Source organism: Coffea arabica, chromosome 5c, assembly GCF_036785885.1.
Source record: "Coffea arabica cultivar ET-39 chromosome 5c, Coffea Arabica ET-39 HiFi, whole genome shotgun sequence".
Lineage (NCBI taxonomy): Eukaryota > Viridiplantae > Streptophyta > Magnoliopsida > Gentianales > Rubiaceae > Coffea > Coffea arabica.
Genome location: NC_092319.1, coordinates 12,435,725 through 12,446,378, shown reverse-complemented (window position 1 = coordinate 12,446,378; position 10,654 = coordinate 12,435,725). Strand labels below are relative to the sequence as shown.

Below are 10,654 nucleotides of genomic sequence, written 5' to 3'. Positions count from 1 at the left end.
ATGTTGGCATTAATTTTCTACTTTTCTTGCATGAAATACAAACATGCAAACTTTATGAGTATCCGGCAATTATGTCCAAAATCCAACAATTCACCCACTCATTTGAGAGGTTGGGGTTAGGTAATTTAAGTGTTGGGTCAATTTTGGGTTTAGTAATAAAAATCAAGATATATTTTGGACGGTTTGGATATTTATGTTGAACACTCATTACCCCACTTAAATTTAAAAAACAAATAAAAAATTAAATTCAAGAAATAACTCTTGTCCCGACAACTTCAACGAGCCCAAAACTTCTTGTCTTGCTTGGCAACAAATAATATGTCAAAACGATTCCTGGTATAATCCCTTTGTCACATATCGATACCAGTCAAGAACCACAGATTCACTAAAAATAGTTGCTGATGTAATAATCCCTTTGCCATGTAACAATACTGGTTTTTTTTTTTTTGAAAAAACAATACTGATTAAGAACAACGGATTCCATTATATGTTATGACTTAACATGTAGCTATATTAGTATTGCTATATTAAACGAAATATCAATACCAAATTCTAAAGTTAGAATCCAAAGCTGAGTACTCGAAAAATAGAAAATGGTTAGAAAGTGGATCATAGATTAACTTTTCCTCTAGAATTATAAAGTAGGACATTTTCTCCTTTATTTTTATCTTTTTTTTTTAATTTTTATCACTTAAAATTTTTAGAAAAATGTAGGACCGATGGCATTAGAATGTGCTTTATTAATGACTGGTGGATGGCTGAGTTGTCATTGGACCTGTTTTAATGCTGCGTTAATTTTTCCAAAAATTTTCAAATGAATTGGATAGTGATATTTGAACTAATTGGTTGAGAATTGTATCTCTCTCATCAAAATTTCAGTTTAATTAAGGCGTGATTGAATCTTTTATGAGACTGGAAATATGTTTGTTATAGTTAACGCTAAATCAAGTAACAGGACTTGGAAAATCGTATATTTTTTTTTGTCAAGGGAAAATCGTATATTGGTATACTAGTTTTTCATGCTATATCCAACTTGGACCAAGATTGTTTTAGTGTGGGAAAATGTGTTTATGTGTGTGAAAAAAAAAATTTTATGTAAAAATGTATTTGAGAGAATTTATGTATCAAAATCTATTAATTAATATATTGGGTGATATTTGAATTATGATTTTGAGATGACCCAATATAACCCAACCCAGAATTAACCCAATTTAAAGTTGGATATAACTCATTTAAATGAAAATCCGATATCAACCCGTCCAACCTGCCCAATTGCCAGTCCTAAATACTTAGTTGTTGAATGTACCACCTGATTTACATGTGGATTTATAAATAAAGTCTACCTATATATTTATCATTTTCATTGTATCAACGAGTTAATTCACTCGAAACTTAGTGCACAAGTGGGAAATGATTAGACTAATGGGCAAGTTTTAGCATGTTTATTCTAAATTCGTATGGAAGATTTCCACAGCAATTGTATGAGTAGTATTAATTTTGACATCCATTTTTATTTTCACATATATATCAACCAAACAAGCCCCATTTATATATAGGGTAAATTCTCTTTTGACCCCCTAAACTATACCCTGTTTCCCACTTCAATCCCTAAACTTCTAAATGGGACACTTAAGTCCCCAAACTATTTAATCCGTCCCAATTAAGTAAAACCGTTGACGGACTCCACAGAATCATCAGGGTTTTTCAAGCGTGCAAAACAAGCGCCGTTAGTGAGACTAAATAAGCCATGAACACTGAAATAGCCAGGACGTAATTGTAATTTCGCCCATTAGGTATAAGGGGAAAAGAAAATAGAGAGAAACAGCTTTGTTCAAATCCACGGTGAAGACGACAAAAACAAAGCTGTTTCTGAGGCTATCCCCCTGTTTTCTATCCAAAACTTCCGCACAACCATCCACTCTAGCTATACCTTCTGCTTCTTCACTCTGTTTTCCCTTCAGCTCCAAAACCCCATTCTCCTTCAAATGTTGATAATCTTTGGAGATATCCATAGTTATGCCAAAATTCCTCATCAACGAAATCCGATACTCCGCATTCCACAAAGTATACCTGAATAATTTGGACCAGCCAATTTGAATTAACATTTCCCCACCCAATGGAATCACTAAGCGGTCCAAAGTTCAGCTTTGGAAACAAAAAGTATTTGTAATCAATTAGAGAGCGAAGATTAAAGCAATTACCCGGTAATTATGGAGGAAACGATAAGGCGGTCGAGAGGGCGTTTGGGAAACTAGACGGTGACGGAAAATTGATTGGATGGGAGCAGGCCCAGCATAGCAGAAATGGTCTGCTTCATTGAGTCCTTAGTGGAGTCGGAGACACCTTTGGAGATGACGGAGACGTCGAGTGGCTCAATTCGCTTGAGCATATTGGCGATAACGGGGAATTCGCGGCTGAATCTAGACTTCCTAGTGGAGACGAAAGCGTCAGAGACTCCACCGCCGTCCACTCCGGAAATTAGGCAGCTGACGGCGGATGAGGAAATCGACAAGAATCTACTACGCTTACCAGGGAGGATGGACGGAACCCACGGTCGGATGAGGAGGTGGAGGTCGGCAGAACAAGGGTGTGGCGGTTGAGGAGGGGATTGAAGCCATCGAAGAAGTTGTTGTTGGTGGTGGTGGTGATAAGGCCTGAGGGAGAGGTGGCTGGCCGGATAGACAAAGAAAGCCCCAGCTGTTGAGGCCGCCATACAAGAATTTCCAAAAGAAGCAGCTGAAGATATATAATAAAAAAGGTCCTTTGAGGTATTATCTCATAGCTGTTTCCGCAATTGTAAAAAAATTGTGTGGCGTCCAGCGACGGAGAACTCCCACTCACGCGGCTGTCTTTGTTTTTCAGATTCTCTTAGCCCCTTATGGATGGATCGGGATTTCTCATTTTCTCTCTGCCCACCAATTTTTAGTTTGGGGATTTGTTTGCTTTTTGTATTGGGTCAATTAAGTGCCACTGGTGAAGACGACAGAAACAAAGCTGGGTCAATTGTTTGCTATTTGTATTGGGCAAAATTACAATTATGTCCTGGCTATTTCAGTGTTCATGGCTTACCTAGTCTCACTAACGGCGCTTGTTTTGCACGCTCGAAAAACCCTGATGATTCTATGGAGTCTGTCAACGGTTTTACTTAATTGGGACGGATTCAATAATTTGGGGACTTAAGTGTCCCATTTAGAAGTTTAGGGATTGAAGTAGGAAACAGGGTATAGTTTAGGGGGTCAAAAGGGAATTTACCCTTATATATAAAGGGATAGATAAGTATAAACAATCATAATATTATTTGTCTCCATATATATTTTGTATAATGTTATTTGCACTCCCCTTATATTATTTGTAGTCTCACTGCCCCATTTTCATCTTGATAAGACCATATTATCAATGTCCTAATTTCTTCTCCTACCCTATCTTGTGTTCGCATGCAAAGAAGTTGGGTACAATTGTCGTATGTGTCTAAAAGGTAAAAAAGTTTAACTTTTGTTTCTCTTTTTTTAAATCTACATAACTTTATTTTAATTTATTTTTTATATTCTTATTTCAATTTCAAATTTGCAGATTTTGATGAGCACAATTGAGGTTCCATTGCATCATCTGGATACTGGATGTTGTTATGCTTTTGTTGAAATATACTAGAAAGTTTTACTCCTTCTATGGTGTCTATATGAGCTATTCTTAGTTGACTTTTTGTAGTATTAATGTCCTATTTATGAGACATTGTAGCTATACTCAGATTTTTGTCATATCTGAAGCTTAGAATTTTATTTATTTATTTATTTTGGGCTTTAAGTTTGAAATCTGTTTATATTATATTGCTAGATTGATCTTTGGCATCATATAATTTCGTGAAGTTTAGTAGAAAAATACATAATACATACTAGTGACAATTTTAAATTAGCCATTATAATGTGTAATGGAATAATTAATTGGTTTTAGAATGTAAGAGAAAATCTAGCAAAGTTAACTCATAGACAAGGAGAAGAAATTAGAGATAAGATAATATGGTCGTATCAAAATAAAAATGGGATAGTGGGAATGCAAATAACATATGAAGAGTGCAAATAACATTACCATATATTTTTAGTGACTTTCCTAATCTGGTTTTATTTTTTTGTTGAAAAATTAATTTACTTGGGCTCTGCCTGTGCTCATTGGGCACCGCCGGACGTGCTTATATTTTGTGTCCGTTTGAACTTTATAATCCTTGGGTCTTGTTACTAGAGCAGGATGAAATTGGCATATAGAATAAAACCTTATTTGTAATTGAATTAGGTACTCTCAGAATAATATTCTTTTTTCTTTGGTGTCAAATATAATTTATGTAATTTAAGAACTTCGTTCTATATAAGCCAGTTGCGCATGATTTTTGTCAAAATGTTTCTATGATTTAGATGTTTAATTCTTTAGTTCTATTAGACCAAAAAAAAAACTCTCTGTCCTTCTCACTTAAAAAACTCTTTTCCTTCTCTCTAAAAAATTCTCTAGTCAAAACATCCTTCAACTCTCACATGGAAGAAGGATCAAAATTTTTCTAATCTTCCTTTCTGGAGGAGCCTCTCTCCAGTTTCTTTTATTTTGTGTAAAAAAAAGTCTATCCTATGAATTTTTAGTGAGATTTTTTCCTCTCCTAAAATTGCCTAGTGAGAGTTTTTTTCTCTTCTAAACTTTTCTAGTAAGAATTTCCTTTTCTTCCAAAATTCCTAATGAGAGTTTTAGATAGTTTTTAAATTTTTTCTATTAGGAAAAAATGCACTTTTCATGCCTAGTGAGAGTTTTTTCCTCTTCTAAACTTTTCTAGTAAGAGTTTTCTATTCTTCCAAAATCCCTAATGAGAGTTTTAGATAGTTTTTAAATTTTTTCTATTAGGAAAAAATGCACTTTTCATCCCCAATGTTTTAAGTGTTAACCAATTTTGTCCCTAAAATTTCATGCACAACACATTCCATCCTTATAATTTTGTAATTTTGACCCATTTTGTGTAGAACACATTTCATCCTCATAGTTTTATAATTCCTACCAATTAAGGACAATTAAATGATTGTTAACCAATTTAGACACAATACGATCACATGTCCCATTAATAATTGTATTATTAATACTTAATTCAATTATTGATTAAATTATAGAAATAACAACAAGTGTTTTTGGATAGGAGGCTATCTCTTTTTTTCCTTTAAATTCTGATATGAGTACTTGAGACAAAATAAATAAATTGAAAGATAAATAAATGATTGAAAAACATGTATATGATGTAACAAAACAAAATTTTACAAATAAATGACAATCCAAACCATTCATTCTTTTGCATTAATATTTTTCTCCAATTATTTGGAATGGGTTTGTTTGACATTTTTCTCCATTTCGCTATAGTAGGGTTGTTTCTTTCCACTGACTTCATGTTCTTTGGATTTTGTTGTTCAACTGTGATTAAGAAGAGAGTAATGGTGGCTAAAAATTTCCTAGTCTTTTTTGTACTAAAATGAGCAAGTGAACTAAGAAAAGATTTTTGAACTTTTTGTTGATCCAATATTTTTTTAAACTAATAGGCATGCCATGGGCAAGTGACACTATCCCATTCAAATTATTTGACAATCTACCAATTGTTCTCAATTAACCAAATTTAGGAAACTATAAGGATGAAATGTATTTGCGTAAAACTTTAAACATGAAATTAATCAAAATTATAAAATCACAAGGATGAAAATGTGTTTTGAATGAAACTTTAGAGATGAAATTGGTTAACACCTTGAACATTAGGGATGAAAAGTGCATTTTACCCTTTTCTATCATTAGATTTGACTTTTTTTTTAAGTTTTAATTATCAAATCTAGAATTTTTTTGGTCTATTTGGTAGATCTCACCATAATATCTAAACTTGAGTAGTTAATCAGTAGATTTAGCAATTGGAAACATGCACAAATCTTTTTGGAGTTACAATTGTTTTATTTTCATTTTTATTTTTTCAAATCCATAGTATCCATTGTTCTCAAATCTGTTCTTTGATATATGTGTATGGTTGATAATGTAACTTTCGCCTTTAGTGCAGATTTAATGAAATTATGAATTTTATAAAAAAAATTCTTTAGTTTTTGTATATGATATATGCATAAAAAGAGATGAAATCAATGTATAAATTAAAGAGACATTAGTAGATAATTCAAATGCTGGCCGACCATCCTCTACTGTGACGTTGGCCTTTGACATTTTCCATTAAACTTCGATTTTTATGTCTAACAAAAGGTCTATATTCGAAATAGAACTTTGAACATTTCTTTTTGACCACTAAATAAATTGCCCTTGTCACTTTGTTATTGGCTAAAAGAGAGCATTAGAAGATTTTTTTTCCCCTCTCTTTCACTTAGGCTAGTATTTTCTAGTGGATGTGGTTGAAACTCCAGGATTTATAGTTTCTATGATTTTCCTTCTTCCTATTTCTATTTCTTAAATCCTACATTTCCCCTACTAGAAATTTTTTTTTTAGTCTAGCATTTTGAAATTTTTATTTATGCCACGATTGTATTTAACTGGTTTTTTGTTTTGCTTGACACCACCCTCCTACTGATTTAAGATTTCATAGCATAAGAATAAATAGGTTGGGTAATTTTGTCATTATATTTAATTGGGAGAAGGTCTAAAATAACAAAAATTTTTGGAAAGTGATACTTCCCCAAACTTTCTAGTTGACTATTCATATCATTCCTAAATGTCTTTGTAAGCACAAATTTTGTTGCCTAAAAAAAAAACTTGCACAAATATCAAATTGATTAAATCAAATAATAAGTGGGTTACAATTTCTGAAAATTCTTGAATCAAAGAAATTAATCCTTTGATTCTTTTCTTCGAATAGCTTCAATTGAAGGGTCGAAAAGATTTGTTCTCCAATCGAAAGGGTGTTTTCCTACAATTTCGGCGTAGAAAACGATTGATTTGATGATGGCGTCAAACACTTAGAACTTCAAGTCTTCAACACCGATAGCAGGAGAATTTGTTTGACTTGATTTGGACTTGGATTTGAGGAAGAAACCTCTTGAGAGAATTTGACAGAGTTTCTCCGAAAGTTAGGAATTTTTCTCGTTGTATCCCTGTCTTGAAGGAAGACCTTTTATTTATAGCCAAAATATGTAAGTTAAGTCTTCAAGAAAAATCCTTAGAACCTCCCAGCATTTTGGATAACTTGTAACTCAAGAAACCCATTTAACTTGGGCTTAAATAACGGGCCAACCCAAATAGTCAATTGTGAATTAATAAATCAGTTAATTCACTTCAATTTAAATTGACATTACAGATTTAATTTGATTTAATAGCCCATATAATATCGGCCCAATTTGCCAGTCCAAAACATAATGAACTTCTATAATTTAATTTAATTTAATCAAGATCAATTTAATAAATCTTGACTAAATAAATTAAATAAAATTTCTTTGTCTACAAATGCCCCCACTTCAAGGTTCAGTTGAGAACTTGCTTGCCAAGGGTTGAAACTGGAACTTGAAGTATTTACCATCTTGCTCCTAGACAGCATTCCAGTAGAAATTTCTTGACAGATCAATTTCATGGATCAATTTTGAAACCCATAATCAATTGAGTAAAGAAACAAGATTTGTGATCCACTACGACAAGATTACGGCCTCGAGTATTTTATTTTTTTTAAAGGAGCCGCCAATACTGGCTCTTGAATGAGAAAATATTTGGCAATTTCTTTTCTTTCAATAACCTGCAAGAGATAAACTTGGAAAGTGGAGGAACCAGTTTGAAGATTCTTATATTTCCTAGCCTTTTCTCCACGGCTTCATGAATGCAATTAGGAAGCCAATCAATAAGGAAACTTGTAATTCACTTAGGAACATTATTTTATTTAGAGAATAACCTCAAGTAACCTTCCTATGAGTCCCTTAGCTCCCAAGTGTAAACTTATAAGAATTGTCCAAGTACAATGTCTTCATGGTCATGATGTCTTACATGGAAAGCCACAAATATTTGGAATATTCTCAACTTAGGTAACTGTCAATCAAATCAAACATGTTAACTTTCACCACCTTGCATGGGGTTTCAAACCACGAAACAAAATCGATGGCTGCCGAATCCTATACACAAGCAAATTGGAATTGATTTCTTAAACATGATTTAAAGAAGCACAACTGCCGAAACTTGTAGCTTCCTAAACTGACTTCTAGTTTTTGAAATTAATCTTAGGAACCAAATTCATGTGATTCCAAAAAGTTAATGGTAATCACTGAATTTAGTAGCTGCCGGAAATTTAAGACCTCTTAAAATGATTCATCCAAACACCTTATAAAGCCACACAAGACATGTTTTTGTCTTGAAGCTGTGTCAAACATCTTTACTGAAGACTACCACAATATTTGAGGAAGAAACTTGTTTCACACGTGCACCCTGAAGGTAATCATCTTTACTGCCTTTTGAAAACTACATGTTGGTCGAGTAACAGATGTCTGCCAAATTTCATTGAGATCTATCAAAACTTGATTTATTTCCACCTTAGAAAGAGAGAAAAAAAATGTTTTCTTTTTTTTTGAGATTTTTTTAAAATTTTTTTGGGGGTCACTCCTTTCTCTTACCATGGTATGCTTTCAAATCTTTGTCTTGCATGTCTTTCTTGTGAAGCAAGGCAAAATTTGTCGTTGATGATTTTTTTTTCACTTTTTTTTTTTTTGCTTTTCATGTCAATTTAATTGATAACTAACATGAAGTGCTCACCAACACATGCATTGTGACTTTCTTGGAAATGCATCCTTCTTATGAGTTTTTTTTTCTTTTTTTAGTTGCAGCTTGTATTGACACCCATTGAAGCGAGTTGACGTTCCAATTGTGTTTGACACTTTATAACTCGTGGAATTCAAAACACTAAGGTAACTCACATGCCTCATGATTTTCACTTCTTGTCAATGCCAATTTTTTTTGTGATATGAAAGGAGGATCCCTTGCGACAACATACACGGTGGACCCTCACTTTGAAGAAGGTATAACCGCAAACTCCCACGAGAGCCATGTTATAGCTTGAGGAGAACATGAAGAAGGTGCAACCAAGAAATTTGAAGAAGACGCAACTGCAAACTCCCACGAGAGCCTATTATGGCTTGAGGAGTACAAAAGCGATGGCGCAGCCAATTTTGAAGAAGGCGCAACCGCAAACTCCCACAAGAATCTATCATGGTTTGAGGAGTACAAAGAAGGAGACGTGATTACCCACTTTAATAAAAAAAAACTCACCCAAAATTCAAAAAGCCTTTTATTATCTTCGATCATGCCATTTTAACCAAATTTTCTTTTTTCTTGCTTTTGTTGCAGGTTAGTCTTGATGCAATGGTGGTGTTCAAGAAAATCACATTTTCAAACGAAAAATATCTTCTTATCGCTGACAGCGATGGTGACTCTGGTGACAAAGGAACGAAATTATTGGTGCATCCCCCTATACAAGGAACTTAGTCTGGTAAGTGGCCTTCTCACTAGTACCCAAAATTGAAGGACTGGTCACTTGAACTTTCTCAAGATGACGGCACGAAAATCCACTCATTGAGATCTTTTATTCATAGTAAGGAGTCAAGAACAACTCCCTTTCAAATCCTTGGCAGGCGGATCATAGACGGAGATGCACACTGGGATCTTTCCTTGAGACTCAATGGTGCATTCAGTTACATCGAGAATTACTGGGAGTGGTTGGAGAATATTCTTGGCAGGAGCAAACAAGTACTCCATGAAAATTACTTGTTTGATGCCTTATATCCTTCACTTTTCATAGATGATAGGAATTCCCATGTACTTAGGGCATTCTGCGAGGCGTGGTGCCCGAACACTAATACCTTGGATACATCTGTCGGGGAATTGTCCTTCTCGCTTTGGGACTTGCACAAGTTAAGAGGACTTTCCAATCATCGGGAGTATCTATGAAGAGGTAATCCCATACGCGGAGGAGCTAACTGGAGTAAATGAAAAGAAATTAAGGCATATTCCATAAATCTGTGAGTATTTATTCGTAGCCTTACATCATCTTCAACATGGGGAATTCAACAAAGCTGGAGTTTCTGCTGTCCAATAGATTAAGTTCTGGTTTAAAGGCAAAATCAGATACTCAAAGCCAAAGCAGAAAAGGATAAAGAGGGCATCTCATGCTCAAGCAACCCAAAATTCGGATGGCAAAATTGGACAACCACGCAAATTTTCAAGTCAAAACAATGGCGTATTTGATACCATCGGAGTTAAACTTCACTTGTGGGAAGAAACCTATCTTACAGCATTTATATCTTGCTGGCTCTGTGTCTTTGCTTTACCAGATGAGAACCTCCATTATATTAGACCATCTACTTTCAAAATGGCTAGTATGATGGCTACCGGTCGTAAGACTTGCCTTGCTGTTCCTGTCCTACTAAACATATACCGTGGGTTTGATAAAATTTCAAACTCAGCTACCCCAGGGTGTGCACGTGTGATTTTTCCAGTGCATTACGTATATGCTTGGTTAGCGAGTTATTTCTTTATCCATTATTCGACTCCAAATACTATGTTTGGACCCACCATCACCAACTATTATGGAGAAGGTGGCGCACGATACTTTGATGGAAATAGTGCTCGCAACCTCATTCATCAGGGAAACCAAGCAACTTGGTGAATCACTTCTCTTATA

At 34.3% G+C, this 10,654-nt stretch overlaps 1 long non-coding RNA gene across 1 annotated transcript; it reads right to left on the bottom strand.

The window, feature by feature from the left end:
- Nucleotides 1-1,465: 1,465 nt before the first annotated feature.
- LOC140007645 (uncharacterized) lies at nt 1,466-2,965 on the bottom strand. Its single transcript, XR_011814989.1, has 2 exons — nt 2,202-2,965; nt 1,466-2,070 (listed from the first exon to the last, which is right to left on the bottom strand). It is a non-coding gene; the product is annotated as an uncharacterized lncRNA (long non-coding RNA).
- Between the last annotated feature and the right edge of the window lie 7,689 nt (nt 2,966-10,654).